General features: G+C 41.8%; 1 protein-coding gene across 5 annotated transcripts in view; it reads left to right on the plus strand.

The window, feature by feature from the left end:
* Positions 1–21393, plus strand: part of LOC119647112 (potassium voltage-gated channel subfamily KQT member 2) — a 1176525-nt gene that overhangs the window by 388176 nt on the left and 766956 nt on the right. The window contains exons 1-2 of one of the 5 annotated variants that reach the window (XM_038047897.1): positions 7744–7836; positions 8837–9483. The exons of 3 other annotated variants lie outside the window; for them this stretch is intronic. The gene's annotated coding sequence lies outside the window, so the exon portion shown is untranslated. Of the gene's footprint in view, positions 1–7709; positions 9484–21393 lie in introns of those variants that run through there. One more of the 5 variants, XM_038047896.1, reaches the window with a different exon arrangement.

Below are 21393 nucleotides of genomic sequence, written 5' to 3' on the forward strand. Positions count from 1 at the left end.
TTTTTCTGACTTGGCGCCTTCAGGTTCACTTATTCACTTTGCTAAAGGTGGAGTGGGCGGAAGAAGGGAAAGTGAAGGGGACATGTGTGAAAAAAGAAGTGGAAGAACGTTTTTTTTTGCGGCGGAAAGAGAGAGAAAAAAAGAAAGAAAAAAAACCAAGTACTTTTTTTTAAACAAATTTTTTAGAGTCTACACAGATTGAGCGCTTTTACTTGTTCCGGCAGGATCTGGGCGTTGTCTCCTGGGATGTAGTCTGATCCCGCGACTGCTTGAAGAGTTCTCTTGCCAAATTCCAAGGGAATTTGCATAGCCACCATGTCTCCAATCAGGAACTGTTAAACATATGGTTGACCTAAACCAAAATGGGGGCATAGCGCGTCATCGTTTTCACCTCCCTACTTTTTTCGAGGAGCTTGCACTCTTCCTCTACTGTTCTACGTCAAGTAATATATATGAAAGGCACCTTAAATCCCCGTAGCTTTTCAAATAAGTCGCAATTCTTTAACGGAGTTCGAAAGAGACAAACTTCCTCTTCCTTCCTCCAGCCTTTCCTGGGGAAGTGTTGGCAAATCAAACTCTGCGATGATAATATCAAAACATTCTCCTTTTGAAGTGGCATAATTTTTTAGGTGAGGGGACTGTCACGGCCTTTTAAGCAGTTCGATAAAGAGGACCTCCTGCTTCTTCCATCATACCCTTCGTACTGTTTGCGATCAAAGTACCCTAAGTTGCTGCTGCTACTGAGACTGCCAACGAATTGGCAAGAATGCATCATGGTCTTCTCCACCTCCTTATTTTTTCGTAAATTCGAATGAAATGCTAAGTGCTAAGAGAGTTCGGAATATGTCAACAATTATAAGCGAAAGAGGGATAGACCTGAAGTATGCTATTTCGTCCAAAACATTTAATTAAACAAAATTTTATTTCTCAGTAGTTCAAAGGAAGGACGTTATGAGGAAAGGTAATACATCAATGATGAGTATATTCATTCTGAGTACAGTTTCAATTTTCCAAAAGTGATTCATCCAATGATTTCATAAGAACAGCGTAAAGAATACAAGTACACGTTTATGAATCACAATTTCAGTCTTTCGGAGAATATTCCAGATACCCCTTGAACATCACAAGCTTACGTCCACACTTTTCCCAGTTTCTGGAATAACTGCTTGTTCAGAAAGATCAACTAATTAATTATCCAAATGAAAATTGTCTAACTTTTCTCCTCTCACATTTGTATGACCTTAGCCAGTGAACCACTTCATGGTTCGGCGTCCAGAATTTCGTCATAACAATGCTGTCGACTTCACGAATTTCTTTGGGGAGGAAAACTTATTTTTAGATCCGCGAAAACCAAAATTGAATTGATGACGTACGCTCTCGATTCATAGAGTCGTGTGTATTCATTTATGAGCTATAATTAATTTGAAAATGGAGGTGGGAATGCGGCGTATGACCTCTAGCCGCGCAAGGTTTATTTGAGTTGTAATCTGAAATATTGTTTGGTATTTTACAGCATGTAGAAATCCATGCCGTGAGTTTTCGTCTGGGAAATGTGGGGAGTTGAACTGTGGGAAAATGGGGAGATATTATTATTATCCAATATTTAATGACGACGGTGCTTGCTATTGGCGAAAGGAAGAGTTCATTTTTTCGATATATATAAGCCCCTATAAACACGATGTTCCATCTGTTACACATTTGCTAATATTGGAATTGCTACGCGAATAAGTGTGAGAAGAAATTAAAGAATAAATTTTCTTCTCGATTCAAATAAAGTACTGAGCTTTCGAGTGTAAAACTTTCTCCATAACCCCAAATAAACCATTTTCTAACTCTCGACGGATTTTGTAAAATTATATTCAATAAGTTGAAGTTAGTGTCCTAACTAATCCTAATTAGGTCTAGTACCTGAAGAAGGAGGCATGTGGTCTCCGAAACAATTGTATCCAGGGGAAAAAAATAAAAATATTTACAGTATAAGGAAAAACACCTAGTTCTTTTCTTAACTTATATTCAATAGTGAACAGATGTCATCAAGCAGGACAAAGAATTGGAGTTTCCTTTAGGGAATAACTGAATTAGTTTGCTGGCTCAGAAGAGAGGTTATTGGCTTTTAAATTTATAGATTTTAAGTCCCGGTAATGCAGCTTGCTGCTTCTAATAATTTATTATTTTAAACATAAGAAGAGTTTGGGTGGTATGGTATTACGCCCTACCTAGCGCTTCAATTACCATAACTGGATGCCATCAACTTATCGTATAATTCATTTCAATATAGCGTCCTGATCATCATCATCAACGGCGCAACAACCGGTATCCGGTCTAGGCCTGCCATAATAGGGTACTCCAGACATCCCGATTTTGCTGTCTCGCGTCCTGACCCACGCCATCGCTCCATCTAAGGCAGGGTCTGCCTCGTCTTCTTTTTCTACCATAGATATTGCCCTTATAGACTTTCCGGACTGGATCATCCTCATCCATACGGATTAAGTGACCCGCCCACCATAACCTATTGAGCCGGATTTTATACACAACCGGACGGTCATAGTATCGCTCATAGATTTCGTCATTGTGTAGGCTACGGGATCATCCATCCTCATGTATGGAGCCAAAAATTCTTCGGAGTATTCTTCTCTCGAACGCGGCCAAGAGTTCGCAATTTTTCTTGCTAAGAACCCAAGTCTCCGAGGAATACATGAGGACTGGCAAGATCGTTGTCTTATACAGTAAGAGCTTTGACCCTATGGTGAGACGTTTCGAGCGGAATAGTTTTTCTAAGGTGAAATAGGCTCTGTTGGCGGCCAACAACCGTACGCGGATTTCATCATCGTAGCTAGTATCGTTTGTGATTTTCGACCCTAGATAAGAGAAATTATCAACGGTCTCAAAGTTGTATTCTGCTATCTTTATTCTTCCCGTTTGACCAGTGTAGTTTGATGTTGTTGATTGGTTGGTTTTCGGTGCATTCATTGATGTGCAGCCCGATATTCACCTGCTCGATCTGGATGAAGGCAGCTTGTACGTCTCGGGTGGTTCTTTCCATGATGTTGATATCGTCAGCATATGCCAGTAGCTGGGTGGACTTAAAGAGGATCGTACCTCTTGCATTTACCTCAGCATCACGGATCACTTTCTCGAGAGCCGGGTTAAAGAGGACGCATGATAGAGCATTCCCTTGTCATAGACCGTTGTTGATGTCAATTGGTCTTGAGAGTGATCCTGCTCCTTTTATCTGGCCTCGCACTTTGGTCAGGGTCAACCTAGGCAGTCTTATCAATTTCTTCGGGATATCATTTGTAATAAAGGACTATTTGAAAATAGGAAACACAAGATGCCCTTTGTTAGGTAGCCTGACATAATTTAAATTTAAAATCTATTGCAGAGCATTTGGGACAATCGGGGGACTCGTCCAGTCCGAGGCAATTCAAGTTGTTCCTATATACACCGTGCCCCGTAAGGAACTGTTATTGTTGGTAATTCAATTCGCCTTGGTTTTGCTCAATCCAGTTCTCCATACATGGGGCAGTGTATAGCTCCAGTGGCCTTTGCCATGATCATCCCACCGTTTTCTGCACAGCTCACTCCTAGTATCGTAGTTTTTCAGAAATGCACATTCACGCCAGGTGGATTCGCTCTATCTCATCTGATATTGTCCTGTATGCGCAATTGGCTGGTATGCTGAACTCACCTTCTCCAATTGGTTGCGATAAGCAACCGACGACCATATTTTGCGTCCTCAATATTACCCTCAGGAACTCAATAGTCAAGTTTTAAACAACCTCGCGATTACCAATTCGTCTGCCTTCTTTGGCAAACGAAGGACGTGCACTCCCTCATACATTGTGTTCCACAGCAGGGGCCCCAATACGGAGCCTTGGGGAACACTTGCTGTTACTACATATTCTTTCGTTTCGTCATCCGCTTTGTATCCAAGAAGTCTCTAAAAGAGGTAACTCTCGATTACTTGAGCTTGTAGACGGCGCCGCATAAGCTTGAATTTGTATCCGCTCCCAAAGTTTTTATCAATCACCTAAGCGGCTCCTTGGTTTGCCATTCTTCAACCTGCATTTATCGTCAACTGTATTTGGCATCGAAATTCGATCAGTTTAGGTGCTCATAAATTAAGTGGAGCACGATTCCAGTGTGAATATTTTGAGTGAGAAGTGAAAGTCTCAAAATGTGCCACCAATGACGAGGCGGTGGAAGCGGCAGAAATCCACAAATCTCCCACCATTATCGTTAAGATTGCCAAGACATTCAAATTATCCATCACGATCATAATGTCACTTTTGAAATGCCCCCTCCCCTTAACTTTTTCCACTATATCGAAACTCTCCGTAGGTGCGTAGTAATGTATAAATATGATGCTCCGCAACGTGAACCAAAATCTTGCTGTTGGAAGTCTGTCAGAACCCGGCTCCCAGGTAAAAAGAGCGCATCTTGCGGTATTCATCCGAAACAACCCGATGTCGGATTCGCGCCTACTACGATTAGGCTTTCCAGAGTGCAAAAACACATTGCCGCAAGAGAGAGATAATACTCTTCAGAGTTCTAGCATCTTACTTTGCATAAGCTCAGAATGTTCAGCTCATAGCACTGAAATTCTCGCTCAAATTTGAGAAAGAGAGCATTCTAAAGACCCTCACTATCGTTTTCGAAGAGTTTGCCCATATTCCAGAAATCAAGCATGGTCCGGTTTCGATTGTCAAAGGTCATAGCCATGAAATCGGTCCCTAGCCGAGGCGAGTAGAATCCTATTAAAGTGGAAGCCGGTCATCTGCAAGACGGCTATGACTGGTGATGAATACTCCTAATCGTCGGTAGGCTTCTCACTGCTCTACACTTCGGAGCTGACAGCATACCGATTTCGTTTACCGCCTTCTAGCTTTGAAGATTTGAAGGGAACTTAGGATATCATTCTTTTCTTCATATGAGTCCGGGCTTAAGAATACACTCAAAGTCTCAAACGGATCGACATTTGTGGGCTAGCAACCTGCATTCTTAGCCGAGACGGTGTCCCTGTGAGCTCTCGCGTCATTTTTTCTTCATTATGGTTAGGTTTTCTGCAATGTTTGTTCACGATAATCTGCTGTTTCTCCAATGTCCTGAGTGGCAGCTCAATTAGTGGGGCTATCTTGTGGATTGCTCGCTTCAAGGTACCAGACTTCGTGCGCACCTTGGCTACTCTTGATGCACCTCGGCTGTTCTCGTCGAACTGCAATCACCATAATGCATTTTGATGATTCTGCCGAGGGACCATTTTATAACGGGAATGTTGTCTTCTTTGATGATAACTACTGTGTTTTCTTCAATACTTCTTGACATCGTTTTCCATTGACTACGAAACGTACGTATCCTTCCGTGATGTACGAAACCTGCTTGCACCTTGCATTAAGATTCCCCCTTGAGGGTCGTACACGTGGATCAACAGTTCGGCGGTCAAACATAGTCCTGGTGTTCTAAACCATTCGGGTGATCTGATTGCGTTGTAAGCGGTCTTTAATTAAGAATTGCTTCTACCTCGATGCTCAAAATAGACAACCTCTCATAGATTAGTTAGGTTGAAGCAATTTTTTGTTGGAGCAGATATTTTGCTGACTTGTTCACAGCCTTCCATAAACCACCAAAATATGATGTTCTTGGAGCGATATAATCGAAGGTAATTTGTTTTGCACGCTCCAACTCCGCCTTCTGACACCTTGCCCCTACGAAATTAGTGCCATTATCACAGTAAAGATTTTGTCAACGTCTGTGACTTCCAATTAATATTTTCAGAGTTCCGATGAAAGCGTCAGTGAACAGGTCGTTAACCACTGGCAGCCTTAGTGCTGAAGCAACAGAATACTGCTACTTCTTTGCAGGTAAGTCCGCAAAAATCAACGCCGCTGTTAATGAAGGGACGTACTGGTTGCATTGGGTATGATGGTAAATTACCCATCATTTGCGTAAACATTCTTGGCCTTGATCCCTTGAAGGTGTCTGACCACCCACTCTCCAGTTCTGAAAGTTTCACTTTTAGTTAGTATGGTGGTATGAAGGACTTCCTCCCAATTGTCAGGTGCTCGGAGGTGGCGGCGAGGGAGATGGGGCGGCAACCCTATCGGCCAAACCAAAACCAAGTGGCCGAGGAGAACCTCCATAGTGGTGGCACCGGGAGGCGCTGTAATCACTTTGGTTTGCCGGCCGTGATTCAGTAGGCGAATGCTCCAAAGGCCTAATCAGGGCGATCAGACCCGAGTCTGCACGGGGACTCATCTGAAGTGGCAAATTGGTCGCGAAACCTTACCAGGGGTATACTGGTACCATGGGAGCCGGGAAAGCCCCTGGACTCACATACTTCGGGTGAACTCCTGTTGTATGTGAGGACAGCTCGGTTATTTGCGGTTGGCCCCCCTAGTGGGAGTTTCATGGTGGTTGTGGTTATGCTCAAGCGAGAAGAGACCTTCGGGCCTCGACGTGGTGTTGCGTATCAACACGGGTGCCGTACTCCATAGTTCGGTAGAGATTTAGGTAATTCTTGCATCCACCGGTATGAATGCTAAGCCATGCACTTGGTATAGACTGGTACCGTTGTTGCTTGTCTCAGCGGGGCTCTGATTGTGGTCACAAAATCAATCCGTGTCTGAAGAGGACCGTAGGATTAAGTCTCACGACAGATGCCTACGTAAAACACCATGGGCTTCATTCCCAATTGTCACAAGCCCCCCCCCCCCCCCCCACCCTCCAAGTTCTAAAAAACTATGTCTGCAACTGCCTTAACTTATAGTTAGTTTTCTTATCCTAGAAGTTTCCTATCAGTTTACAATTTCTATCTCATAGGAGTATATGTTTGGTTTGACTAGGATAAGATTGAACAATGCGGTCAATCGACTGACATATCATTGCTTAACCTTAAAATTACATTTCGATTCGCAAGATTGAGTGATTACTATAAACTTTCTTGTCCATATACCGGACATGCAGAACAGGTATTACTTTCATCGCGCATATCCTTACGAATAGCGTCTTATATTTATCATTTACAATCTTCTGGTAAGACTGCAGCACAATCCGTATCAAAACAATCTGTTTTTATTTACAAAGCTCCACCACGTGCTAGACCGACCATCTGATTCACAAACACTCTACAAGTCGGCGTTCCAACGTTTCGTATGCCTTTACATGAGAGGACATAGTTCTCTAGGGCTTCCAACTATTCGCTCTTTTTCAGCGAAGCGATTTCGTTCCCCTGTCAACCAGGCAGACAATCTGGGACGTATCTAATTTGTATATTCACACAAAATTCTCTATTTACAATGGAAAGCCCGAATAATTCGCTTCATCATTCTAACCAAGATACATCCACAAGAGAAAAGATTTGGCGAAAGCTTGCAAAGCTTAAGCGGGAAAATCCACCTGTCCGCTCAAATGGGGGTGGCTTTCTCTCTGTTTACTGGGACATTTACTGTGCCTTTTATCTCGCAAATTGCAAAGTGTTACTGAAAACGCTTACTGGATGGCTGGCTCGCCAGAAACCCGGAGCTGAATAGTGCGGAATTGGGGATGGAGTCGGGCTGAAGAGAACCCAGGCGACGCATGCGAATTTTCCCGGTTCAGTCATGGAAATTGGGAAGGGTGAATATTTTCGCCGATTCATAGCTTTTTAGCGAAATTTCACTCAGCGCCGAAGAAAAGCGGATGTTGAACGATTAGTAGATAGTCAACAACCACTCGTGTATTTCCTCGCGTATAGTGGATTTTCCGCGCCGTCGGAAAAAACGTTGCGTTTTTTTGAGTCAAGAGTAAAATCAAACGGCAAGCTGTGGTTTGAGTGTCGCGGATACTTATCGCTTTCCAGTAGGCTGATCCCAATTGGGTGGAACTGACCTAGAATACCAAGGAGTTATATTGATAGAGGGCCAAGATATGTGATATATTGTAGCCGATACTCTTCTTGGCTTCCAGACTACGCATTGATAGCTTGCTCGTCCTTCTTAAATGGATTAAAAACTGTCTGCATGGAAAGTGCAACAATTGGATACTGGAAACGGTACTCGAGCAGCGCCGTAGATACTTAAGCAAATAGCTGCGCTTATCAGCAACTTGCACCAAGTTGTTGATGGAAACGAAGTAGATGCGGTTTTTAAACGCGGATAATTAGCGTACAGGGCTTGAAACGTAGGTCAGGAATTGATTAAACACTGAATTCAGCCATACATTCTGCTGCACGGGGGTGAAGAAACCCTGCAGCGTAGGCGTCGCAAGCAGCACCATTAGCGGGGGTCTCTGGCAATGCGTTTCATTTCGCGTGGATATATCACCGAAAGAAAATGAGTTCGTGACGTGGTGTCTTCATTTTCTGATTCTCAAATAAATTGCAGTATCTTTATCGGATGCCATCGGTTCAAATATATAACAGTTTTTCCCTAGTTTCTCGTGCTCACTGCTCATCACTATTATCTCTCCTCATCCCATCAAGGGGTGACATACCTCTAGTGAAAAGTTAGAAAAAACTTCCCCCCCGGGGTAAGCGCTACATATAATCGCGGTCGGTGGCAATTAGGCGTGTGGGCAGATTTTCTTGACCTGGGTCCCATTGAAAATCTTCGCGGTCCACAGTTGCGATAAAATCGCGATATTTATGGAACTTTGGCATGCAAATGCGACGATGTCGTGATCTTGCTTCGTGTACAACAAGTGGGCGGATATAGAGTGGATGCGAGTGGAGACCACTTGAACGCTCGATCGCGACAGTCGTAAAGCAACAAATAAATATTAAACAAAAATTCTATGAAAACATTTCATATTCGCGCTGAAATTTCAAATAATTTAGATATAATTTACGCGTTTCCATTAGAATTCTGCGGAACCCAATTGCGGAGAAATGGATACAATTTGGTAGAGTGTAGTGTTTGCTGGAATGATTTCCCCGTGGAAATGGTTTCCCAACTGCACCTGTACAAAGTGCCCGTGAAAATGTCGCGGTAATCGTGTTAGTTTTCGTGAAAACATAAAAATGTGCATATGATCGATAAATGCATTGGAACTACATCTTTAATCCTCTGAATGTGTCTACGTATCATTTTTGCTTTCTAATAATACAAGTGAAAAGTTGAGTTCTTGAAACAGCAAAAGAAAATCGGATAAAATGTGATAAAGTGGTGGAAGCACCTGTTTTTAATTTTCCGCAAGAAAAACATACAAACTGCACTACCCGATCTGATTTCCTTCAGCTCGGGTAAATAAATATCAGATAAATTATATCTTTCCCAACCTATCCTGATATTAATCATTGGAAGTTAATTCATTTCCGAATTTCCCGAGTTTCCGAAGGCGGTGGAGTGTTTTTGGCTGTAGTTTTTGTTTCGCATGAAAAGTTGATTTTGGCAAATGTTGCGGAATTTAGCGTCAATGCCAGGATAGCTGTACAGGCTCCACTGTTGAACTGGATTCCGTTCAATTAGTTCCTAGGCTGCTGCTACGGTGTTTTGATATTATTTGAAGGTAAGTTTGTTTTCATTAAGTCTTCAAGGGGAATATTAAGCAGTTGTACCCGTTCCGGGTCAACATCACAACGACTACATTGTAAGGTTTCTTTCAAGGAACACCGGGAGGGAATCGGATCTCTACAACTTTATTTTCCTATAAGTCATTACTTTGACGTGAAGATCAAGTGCATTTCGGATTATTTAAAATACTCCGTGTAAATACTGGAGGAAAAAACTTTACAAGGAAAACCGTGTGCATAAGTAAACACACACCATTTTATGGCCCATCAACTTGCTGCACCACATTCGGCATGACTTAAAAATATAGGGTGGAAGCTGCTTTTGGAATCGCAATCACAATGGCCATTTATGGCGATAATTTAACAGCCAGATACAACCCTTTCTTTGCAGATAAGTTTCTTTTGCACTTGCTGCATATTAGTGGGAAGTGACAATCCAATTGAACTATTGATCGCTTGTTGTATGCATTTCCCCTACTTGCCCCTGCATAGCCTGCATAATATCCTCCCTGATCTGATCCAGCCCGAGTTCTTTAACGCACATTTAGATGTGAGGGTTACATAGCTGCAAAGTGAGCACTATGACCTGCACATATCCAACATATTTTTTGTTAGGCCCTTGCCTTAAACTATTTTGATCCATTTGAAATATCTCAAATTTTTTACCCAAGATGTAATAGTCAATTTTTATGTTTAGCATTGCAATTCCGGAGGATAAAGGTGCCATGTGCATTCTCAGTGACTTTAATGGAATATGGATGATCTATTTGTTAGCAACGCCCCCAATTATATCGAATCTTATCATTTGCTTGCTGAAATTTAAAAATTGATTTGCACTGGCTTTATTAGGAGGGATCAAGAATTTGAACCGTTTGGTTTCTGGAATTTGAAATTCTAGGCCTTTGAATGCAAAAGTTTTAGATCTTACAAAGAGGGCCCACTAAAATTTCATTGCGCCAAGTTTTAGAGGACGTTGGGTTAAAATTTGCTTCATTTCTCACGTGCCTTAATATGAAAGAAAGAAAAACCTCGTTTCTATCCGTCATTGATTCTATTTACAGACTCAACCGGTTTCAAAGGCAAATCTCTGGTTTAACATAGGTGAAGGTAAAAAGAGGTTATTATGATGCGCCAGCTCTGTGTGTGAGATTCACATTCAACGTGAAGTAATCCTCAGCAGAGATTGGTCATCCATGTTAACCACCCGCCCTGCTTTCCGGGCGTTTTTTATTTTTCTCAGCTCACTCAAACTTACTCTCTATATCCAAAATCTTATCGACTCGATTACGAGGTCGTATCTCAATATTTATGACTTAACGCTCAACCTCCGGCAGTATTCGCCCTCTGAAACGTAAGACGTAGGCACGCAATCAGGACAACCGAGAAACATAAAAACACTTTTTGGCGACACATCGGAGGCATGAACCACGACCGCATTGCAGTGGTGAATCCGCCTCCTCCAACGCACTATATTGCCGCTGCTGCACTGCATGGTTGTCATCGTGGCTGCCGGCTTGGCTTCAGGACCACACTGCCGGCATGAACGGCCGTATATTAAGGAGAACATTGTGTTAAATTGTGCAAAATCCAGTGAAAATTTAACTAGAAATTCCGTGAAAACCTCGATCCGTTGACGATGTGCTAGCGTCCGTTTTCACGCGCAACACCGAGTCCGTGCAAAAAGCAAACCAGTCCAAACAAAGAATAAAAGACCAAAATCATCGCTGCTTCTAAGAAATTTTGTTATTTCGTAATTAATTTCTCCATGCTTTCGTTCAACCGATTTCTTAATACATAGTTCAAGTCTAACGAGCGTTTTGAGAATTTTCCAACCATTCCTCCCATTTTTTTTTAAAATTCCCCCCTATCGAATGAATCTTTCTCCTTTTTTAAGGTTTTGTGTAAAACAAAACCTTATTAAAATTATGTGTGTCTGTCTATATGTCTCTCTCTTTATCGGAAGTGGAAATCTTCCAAAGACACTGGTACACATGTGCAAACTTGTAGGATTTTCACCCACTAAAACCACCCCCTAACTTTTCTCCTCTTCCCCGCCGAACTACCAGAAGGTATTTCGTTGCAGAGCCTTCTACTTGTTAAATAGCTGTCGACTAGGGCAGTTATGTAACAGGGTACATCAATAATCTCCTTATAAGGTTCCAACTGGCCGAGTTGAACGAATTTTGCACGTCAAGAGTAATTATAGCACAATACTTGCTGGTGCCATCCCTTTTGTGTATCGCATTTTCAGCGTAGCCCGTGAGCAGTCTGATGGTGTCGACGGTTGATCGGGTCGTGGATGCGCAATTGCCGATCTGATAAGCCTCCCAGACTCCTTAGTGCCGGGGGCAATCTGTTGTAGATTATTCGTTCCAACATTTTCCCCATAGTGTCCAATAGACATATGTAAGAAAATGGTTCACCAACAGGCTTACCAGGTTTAGGCAACAACTGCTCCGATGACACTCCGACCGAACATCAGACGATTCGCTATTCCACTAGCAGTTAGGCCTTCTACTGGGGAAAGTATAACGTCTCAACATCGATGAGTCACCTGCCGTCACGATACATTCGGTGATATGCTAATCAATATGACATCTAACTATTCGAAAGCCTTCAACAGACAACGCCCACTTGCATTCATTAGTGAACTTCTCCATTCTGTGGTCCATGCATTGAAGTCACCGGCGATGACTTTTGGGTCTCCGTTCTTTTGGTCTCCAAGCTCAGCCTGGAGTCGAAAGATACTCCTAGGTAATTAGCAATGGCTGAGAGCGATTGGTATGTGCACCAAAGCAGGTCTGAACGTTCTTTCTTTTACGCAGCTCTATAAAAAGTGACAACTCCGTCTTTTAAAATCTTAAAGTATAGGCTTGACCGTCCATGTAGTCCTGCTCAAATAGGTCTCTACTTCATGGGGGTGATTGGCTGTTGTGGATGTTATGATCATCCCTTTTGCGAATACAACGGCAATGACTTTCTTAAATATCGGGAGCCATAAGACGCCATCATACATAATGTTCTATAGCAGAAGATCCAGAATAGACCCCTCGGGAATCCTCCGTTCGAATCGTATAGTATGTAACTTCCACTGTCGTAAGTAGCCGGTGATTATACTTAAAATATAGTCTGGCGTTCGATGGTATGATTCCAAAAGGCAGAATCGAGCGCGTTCTTGATGTGGAGAGTCACTAGTACGCTGTATTTCCTTTGCTAAGGGTTTTGCTGGGAAGCTTAATAACCACTTTGATGGCGTCAATTGTTAACTGACTCTTACGGAAGCCAAATTACTTATTTGATGAATGTCCGCCACTACTAATTATTATATATAGCGGGTTGTAGAATATTGAATTCAGAAAACAGAAAAGACTGTAGAATGGGGGTTCACCTATCCGCCTGTGTAGCTTCAGGATCAACTCAAGCTTTTATTATTTCCACGGTACGGGGAAAGACCCTTCTTACAGGGAGTCTGTGAATAATAATAGTAATAGTAACTATTGTGTGTAATAGTAACTATTGTGCCCCTTTACTGGTTATATTATAGTGAACCTATCAACTATAGTATGTCGTTTACGCCTATAAGCGACAAGAACTTTGTTATGTTTCCTACTTTCCTCAGGCGCCCCAATCTACTCTCCGTGACGTTTTTGCAGTGGGCAACTTTTTGCGTACGTGTTTATGCTGGATGTATAGTTGTTCAAACTCTGACGTATTTCTTCCACGCTGACTTCGCCTTTTGCCCTGTGGTCATTCCGTACGGCATTTCGCTATTTCAGCGTTGCACCAGTAGTTACGGTTGCTTTGAGTATACACATCTTGCCATGGACACAACCCATTCCCAATATATTTGTTGGGATAGCCGTGACGCCTAATCTACAGTTGTTCCAGTAAATTCAGTGTTCAACAGCAATACGTCCCGAAAAGTATCCTCATCAAGGGATGGGCAGCTTGTTTAATTCTGCGCTCCACTTCCATATTTCTGCAGCCAGGCAAATTTCATGCCGACCCTTGGTTAGGACCCAAGGCTTTCTAAATGATGAACGGTTCTAAAGGAGATATCGCAATAGTGATAGGTGGCCTGAATGGCAAAGCGGGCTTGCTGGGACATATGATGAGAACACACCACTTTAGGGTGAGGCGTTCATGCTTTTCTGCAGATTCCAGCGCTTCAGAGGCGCATTCTTCGAGTAGAGAGTTTTCCATAAAATTAAATGAGTTTCAAAAGATTGACACTGAACATCTAATCAGAATTACTTCATTGTGGTCAGTTGTGAACCTTGGGAGTTTTCTTCTAGATGCCCACTACTTCAGAGGTGCTGACCTTGATCTCGATAGTGACCATCACTTCGCTACGGCAGAATACAGAGGTCTTTGGCTCTGATGCTCGCCATTCGGCAATGGGACAGCAGACATCTCGAACAGCTAGCAGAGAATAATAAGCTGCACTGGACTATTACCAAAAAGTGTTGTTTTTTTCGGCGTACTTCGAGTTGTTAGCCACATTCTGGATATCTAGCATAGGCCGAAAACATAGAAATGGATGAATGAACGTGAGAAACTTCAGGCTTTACTGCAACAAAATTGATAAATGCAAGGTGCGTTCCCCGTGAAGAGGTGGACAGGGAAGCAGACGTAGAAGTTATAAATTATAATGAAATAAAAAAAATACATCAAAAGTTGACCATAAGAGATCCCACAAGAAAGCCCGCGTGAGATTAGAAAGGGAATTTTAATATTGTCGAAGGAACAACCGACGGAGAAAGCCTACTTGCTTTCCCTTATAACCGAGTCTAAAGTACCTCAGAGTAGTAGTCGACGGACTAATTTCGCATCAAAAGAAAGAAAAAGATTAAACCCTTTCCAAAAGTTTGGCGAATGTTGGGGTCAGAGGAACCGACAATTGATGTGAATGTTCGAAAGCAAAATCAACAACAAACAGCTAACATTCTAGGCCGAGTTAAGACTGGTCCTAGGCTGACGACGACAATTTAGGAAAAAAAAAAACAAAAAATGGGAATGACCATCCATAGAGCACGGATTGAGGTAGTGATCTTGTCGAGATCTGCTCACGACATCCTATCACGAAAGGTTTATAAAAAGGGAATCGATGTCGCTATTTTCTGATAACAGAAAAATCTAGATCAATACGTTTGGTAAATGAAGGTGTACGGAAGCAAGTAATGAACCTACACGGCTTTCCGAAAGTAAATATCGACGATTGAGAATAATGCATGGCAATACCAGAGTATTATATTATAATTGATAGACAAGCGATTAATGTTAAACTGCATAACTCGACGATTAGCATCACCATCAACGGCGCAACAACCTGTATCCAGTCTAGGCCCGCCTTAATAAGGGACTTCAGATACTCCGGTTTTACGCCGAAGTTCACCAATTCGATATCCCGAAAAGATGTCTAGCGCCCTGACCCACACCATTGCTCCATCTTAGGCAGGGTCTGTGTCGTTTTCTTTTTCTACCATAGATATTGCCCCTATAGACTTTCCGGGCTGGATCATCCTCATCAATACGGATTAAGTGACCCGCCGACATTAACCTATTGAGCCGGATTTTATTCACACCTGACGGTCATAGTACCGCTCATAGATTTCATCGTTATGTAGGCAACGAAATTGTCCATCCTCATGTAAGGGGCCAAAAGTTCTTCGGAAGATTCTTCTCTGGAACGCGGCGATTTTTCCTTGCTAAGAACCCAGGTTTCCGAGGAATACATGACGACTGGCAAGATCATTGTCTTGTACAGTAAGAGCTTTGACCCTATGGTGAGACGTTTCGAACGGAAGAGTTTTTGTAAGCTGAAATAGGCTCCGTTGGCTGCCAACAACCGTCAGCGGATTTTATCGTCATAGTAATGATGATTTTCATCCCTAGATAGGAGAAATTTTCAACGGTCTTAAAGTTGTGGCCTGTTTTCGTTTAACCAGTTCGATTGGATGTCACTCGTTCTTTACTTTTTGGCGCTGATAAGGCATCCCTTTATCGTAGACCGTTGTTGATGTTGAATGATCTCGAGAGTGAACTTGCTATTTTCATCTAGCCTGGCACATTGGTCAAGGTCAGCCTAGTTGATCTTATTAATTTCGTCGGGATACCGAATTCTCTCATAGTAAAGTCGATGAAAAGATGGTGTAATTGATGTCCATATTCCAGCAGTTTTTCCATCGTTTTCCACAGAGAGAAAATTTAATCTGTTGCTGGTTTGCCTGAAGCGAAGCCTCTTTGGTATGGGCCAATGATGTTCTGGGCGTATGGGGCTATCCGGCCCAGCAAGATAGCGGAGAATATCTTATAGATGGTACTCAGCAACGTGATATCTCTATAATTGCTGCACTGTGTGATATCTCCCTTTTTATGTGTGGGACAGATAATGCCTCGTTGTCAGTCTTCAGGCATTGATTTTCTGTCCCATACCTGGTAGTGTAGTTAGTCGCTTCCATATTTAAATAATTCGACTGTAATTCCATCGGCTCCTGGCGACTGATGGTTTTTAAGCCGGTAGATTGCACGGATTATTTCTTCTATCCTTGATGGTAGCAGCATTTGTCCATCATTTTTGGTTGTCGGGATCTTCAACTCACCGATATTTTGGTTGTTGAGCAGTTCATCAACATGCTCAACCCATCGTTCCAATATGCCCATTCTGTCAGAAATCAAATTTCGCTTTTTGTCTCGACAGGATGTGCATCAAGGTGTATAAGGCTTCATCCTGCTGACTTGTTGGTAAAACTTCCACGCCTGGTGCGGTTGTTCCCTATACTTTTCTATTGTAGGATTGTAGGTAGTGTTGTAATGCGAGGCCGGTGCACTATGCGAACGAGATTGCCTATCTGTCTGTAAACTGACTTCAGTATGGTTTTATTTTACCCAAAATTTTAATAACAAGTCAGGAAACCGGAAGCTGAACATTTTAGGCATGAGAGGTTCTATTGTTCTTTCATATAAAAATATTTGGCTACATGATATTTAAATTTACCCGATATTCAATTCGACGTGGTACTGACATTTTATCTCGTAGGGAGTAATAATTTGATGCGAGAAGTGAGGAGCCCTATTGCTGACCTACTATAATTTTGTTACTAATGGCGTTATTTCCACCAAATTTTCCAGTATGATGCTTCCTATTATCTTATTGCAGAATTAGAAGCGTTCGCAGCCAATTTTCAAAATTATCGTAACGGGAATATTTTGAGGCCTGGATACGAGGACCACCACGTTTTTCATTTTTCAGATTTTTTGTGCGATAGTTTATGAAAGCAGACGCTTAAAAGAATTGACCCTTTTGAACACCCTCAACTCTCCTCTTTGCAATCAATTTCAAAACTAAGATCTGTTCGAAAAGTACTAATCGAGACCTTTCACCCCGTATGACTATATTCGGTGAAAAAATTTTAAATTCCTCGGAACACCTCAAATGAGATGTTTTACCTTTCCACCTTTCCATAAAATTTCTTATCAATAGGACTAACCATTTTTGAGAAAATGCGTGTGACAGACAGACAGATAACTAATTGAGCCCGTTTTCTGATTACGTTGACTTCAAAGGAGCAGATAGAGAGACTCACTACTGGCTTATCGCACTGGCCAGACTTTCCTGGCTCTGAATGATGGAAAGCTGAAGGTTTGCTCCCCCAGGGATTCTGTTTTTCCCTAAAAGAAACGTGGGGGTGACAGGCTTTCCGAGTAGTTTCTCAGTCGTCGATTCTTTACAATCGCATACTTTTTTCAACCTCAATGCCTCCCAAAGCGAACGAATTGAAAACATTGCATGTATAATGCCTATTCAATATTCGATCCTGTTTTCTCCAACTCAAAGTTACGTCAGATTTTTAACTTACCATTCTGTTGTATCTCCTCCACCCAACTTTCACTGTTTGTTTGTGTAACGTCTTCTTTGCCAATAAAAAACGAAATTCTCTTGTTTGAAATTCAAAAATCATTTGTTACTGGCAATTGTTCACACATTGTTTTTTAAAATCCCGCTGTTCTATCTTTCATTAACTATCTTCTTACATCAACGTGACCATCAACATTTCAGTGCTTGAGAGTTCTATGGCGGTGTGGAGGTGCATTGTCTGTCATCTCAAGACAAGCCGATCTGGATTATTTGTTTTTTCGCTTGGCAAATCCTCAAAGTTGTCTTCAAGTTCTGTTTTCTAGCGAAATTACTGTGAAAATTTTGCATACAGTACAAGCTAGGGACGGAGTTCGTGTCGGACATGAAAGTGATTTCCAGTAAATGCTGTAAACTTTCCAGCAGGCATCGAGAAAAAGGACAATGGTTTCAGGGTTTTGATATTTAGGGAGTTTGTCCAAAAGAATAAGTATTGTATCTATACCCCTTTTAAATATTTAAACAATGTTGCCCAACTTGTCCACTGTACTAAGAGGGAATACTATACTTTGATCTACCATAAAATCACAATTTTGTAGTGGCCCATTTTCGCCTTCATAGGTAGAAGATACATCCATAGAGAAGGAAATGAAATTCACGGTAATGTCTCAGCAATTCATCCAATAGGTGAAAGTGCTGAAAAATATTTTCATCTAGCGATACTTCAATGATGCATTAATAATAATTTCACTGCACTCGATCGCCGGCTTACAATTATAAGTGCAATTGACTGCACATACTGCACATCATTCCACACTTAATTTTCTGTGAAGTGAAACTGAGAAAGCATGGTCAATTTCACTTGCACCTTGCTTTCGACAAGTCTGGGTCTAGTTGTCCGGAAGTTATGCTATAATTGCATTAGCACGCGTAGCATTCGTAGACATAAGGAACACTTAAGGTTTTCTGTTATTCAACTTTGAACGTTCTTACACTCAGCTTATAGCGCCGTGTGGCACAACACGTTTCTAGGATCCCATTAGGAATGGGCTTCTGCCATGTTACAACGATAATACCCCCTACGAATTACCACTTGTGCTTTGGAAATCCCGTTCTTTGAAACATTGCCTGCAGGAGCTACCGGCTTAAATCCCATGTATTCATAAATTTCTGTCATATATTATTCAATTGACTGTGCGTCTGAGAACGCATGGCGTGGAGAGACCCTCCGGAAGGCTTCTGCTGGAATGTGAACGTCTACAGCATGGTGCCATCTACTTAGAAATTGCTTCATTCGCCTGCCTGCATCGGAGCATGCACTTGAAATGACGTAGTTATTTGCATTCTGCAATTTTCATAAAAGGGGATATTAACTCGCACTTATGGGGCACTATCGATTTTTCAACTAATGGCTATTATTAGCGTTTGCAATCATGTCAAATAAGATGGCGTTTTAGGGATATTGATCGAGGGAAAATTAAATTATGAAGCCGAAAGTGCTTTCGATTGCTTTGAAGATTTTTTAAGAGTTGGTTCCCGCGGAAGTCAATGCGTGCAACTAAGGTGTTGATGAATAATTTATTAGTGATCGCAATTTGGCATTGGTGACCAAACGAACTGGTCTTGACTTCGACTTTCGTTGTAGTGAACATAGATTTTCGCATATTATAAAAATACACACAAGTTCAAATTCTAAGTATAGTAACTTAGACTAAGGTGAGAAGAGTCCCTTGGAGTTTAATGTCCGAAAGCCCTACGTGATCCTTGTTTATATAACAACAATTTTAAATGAATGTAGAAGTGGAAGATGGCCAAGATAAATATTCAGATTGGCTGTGATCGTTTGGATACTCCAGTCTCTAACACGATAAACCAAAGATTTCATGTTTCCTTTAATCTGATGCTGATCTGGGGCTACATTTGAGTCTGAGATATTAAATGAAGAAGTACCGCGAGGAATTCTGAAAAGCACGTGAACCTAACATTTTAAAACAAAAACAAGTCGAAAACCAGAAGCTCGCAAGGTTATCTTTCATACTTGATCCATCGGAACCTAAACATCATATGGTGTCACCTTTGCAATTTTTTTCAGATTTTTTGGTTAAGTAGCTTCTGAGTAAAAGTCCATGAAAGAAATTATCACTTCTCAGCCCTTGTACTCTCCCCTTTTGCATCAGTTGTCTGAAAAGTACTCATCGTTTGATACTCAACATGACCATATTCGACATAAAAAAAATTAAACTCTTTTTGCATGTTTGTGAACCAAACCCATTCAGCGTATGAAGCCAGCGTTGTTTTGGGCGGCCTTACGGTCACTAGTGAATTCTCATTAGTGCGAATTACATGACCACGCCATCGCGATTTTTCCACGATTGGGGCAACCCCATATCGGTCGTGGGTATCCTCATTCCAGAAGCGATCAAGGCGCGTCACATCACTAGTCCAACGCAACATCTTCGTCTCCATTACCGCAAGGCGCCGTTCATTGTTTTTTATAGCCGGCCAATACTCAAATTTATAGTGGACAAAAGGGCGGACTACATTGCCGTAAATAACACCAGTTGTCGAACGCCACTTCAACCAGATTGCGCTAATGCTTCAAGAAATTTAATAACGCAATTCTCTATTCGCTGATGGTATTGACGCGAGATATTTAAATCGTTCAATTCTGGGCAGGTCACCGTCTCTGTGCTAGTGATGATGCCTGTTTCAAAGGTCGTCAAAAATTCAGTGTTATACAGATTCAATCTTAGACTTTAGAGAATCATCTGCATAAAGCAGATGGTGTTCTACCTTCCTCAATAACCCGATTGAAGAATTCACTGAGCTACAGTGTTGGGTCCCAGCTCTTCATTTTCAAGGGATCAGGTGCGAAACCGTCAGATCAAGTCACTTCCACCGATTTCATTCGTTTTATTGCTTCCTCGCCATTAGTAGCGCTGAAAGGTGTATTCGCTTCCAATGTCGGTAATACCTGCTACTCAACTACTTATCTGGTTTGGTGAACCCAAGGGTTGCATAGGCCGCCTTGTGGATCGTATCTTTAATTTTGTTCCACGATTCTTCCATATCGCAATCGCGTAAGTGAAATCATTTCTTTTTTCTTCTCCCGAAATCGCCGCCATTTGCTTCGCGGGGGGTCTGTGTCTTCATCACGCTGTTTTATCTGTGACTTGATTTGCAAAATGGCAATCAACGCCGATGTTGAGGTGCTCATAGGGAACGGCTTTGCGGTCAGTGATAGTGATAAAATGTCGACGTCTTAAAACAATGTAGTCGATGTTCCTACTATAAAATATAGGAAAATGAGACAATCGTTTAACGTATTCGTATTCGCAATTGCAATGGTTGTACGCAAAATTGGTTATACTCTCCCCACTCTCATTGCACGCTCCAAACCCTTTTTCTAGCGCGATTAGCTGATACAATGTTGAGCTTCATCAGCCGATCATCAAATCGTTCGACTTCTTTAACCATGGAAACTCTCTGAGATGGCAATGCCAGCACCGTATTGAGTATGTGGGCTACCAAAATCGAGAAATATATAGCCGTTTTTACCGCATTCGCGTTCTAAGTCGCAGTCACTTTGTTTTTAACGACATTGAAAGCATTTTCTTGATCAGGTTGTCAAGGACCCACCAGGCTCTCACCAAGAGAGATCAGGTAGCATTTAGGGATAAGTCCAACTATATTTATCACTTTTCTTGATTTCAACACTTTATTTTTGTTTTACTGAGAATAATACAAAGTATCTTGTCTCCTTCTTTATTTGGACTTGGGACCAGCATGCTATGTAAATTTTCCTCCGTGCCAATGATGGTGATAAAAACTGAGCTGACTGCGCTCGTTGGAGGGTGAGTCTGTCATTTCTATTTTTCATATACTTGAGGAGACTTCTTCCGCCAATTGACAGACGTAACAAGCACTATTCGCAGATTATATTTCGATGTTACTAATTGCAATTGTATTTAAAAATCTTTCAACTTACACAATCACAAGGAATCCGGCAAAATCGCAAAACAAAGTTTGCAAGGATTCCTTCACTTTAGCG

This window comes from Hermetia illucens, chromosome 1 (assembly GCF_905115235.1).
Source record: "Hermetia illucens chromosome 1, iHerIll2.2.curated.20191125, whole genome shotgun sequence".
Taxonomy (NCBI): Eukaryota; Metazoa; Arthropoda; class Insecta; order Diptera; family Stratiomyidae; genus Hermetia; species Hermetia illucens.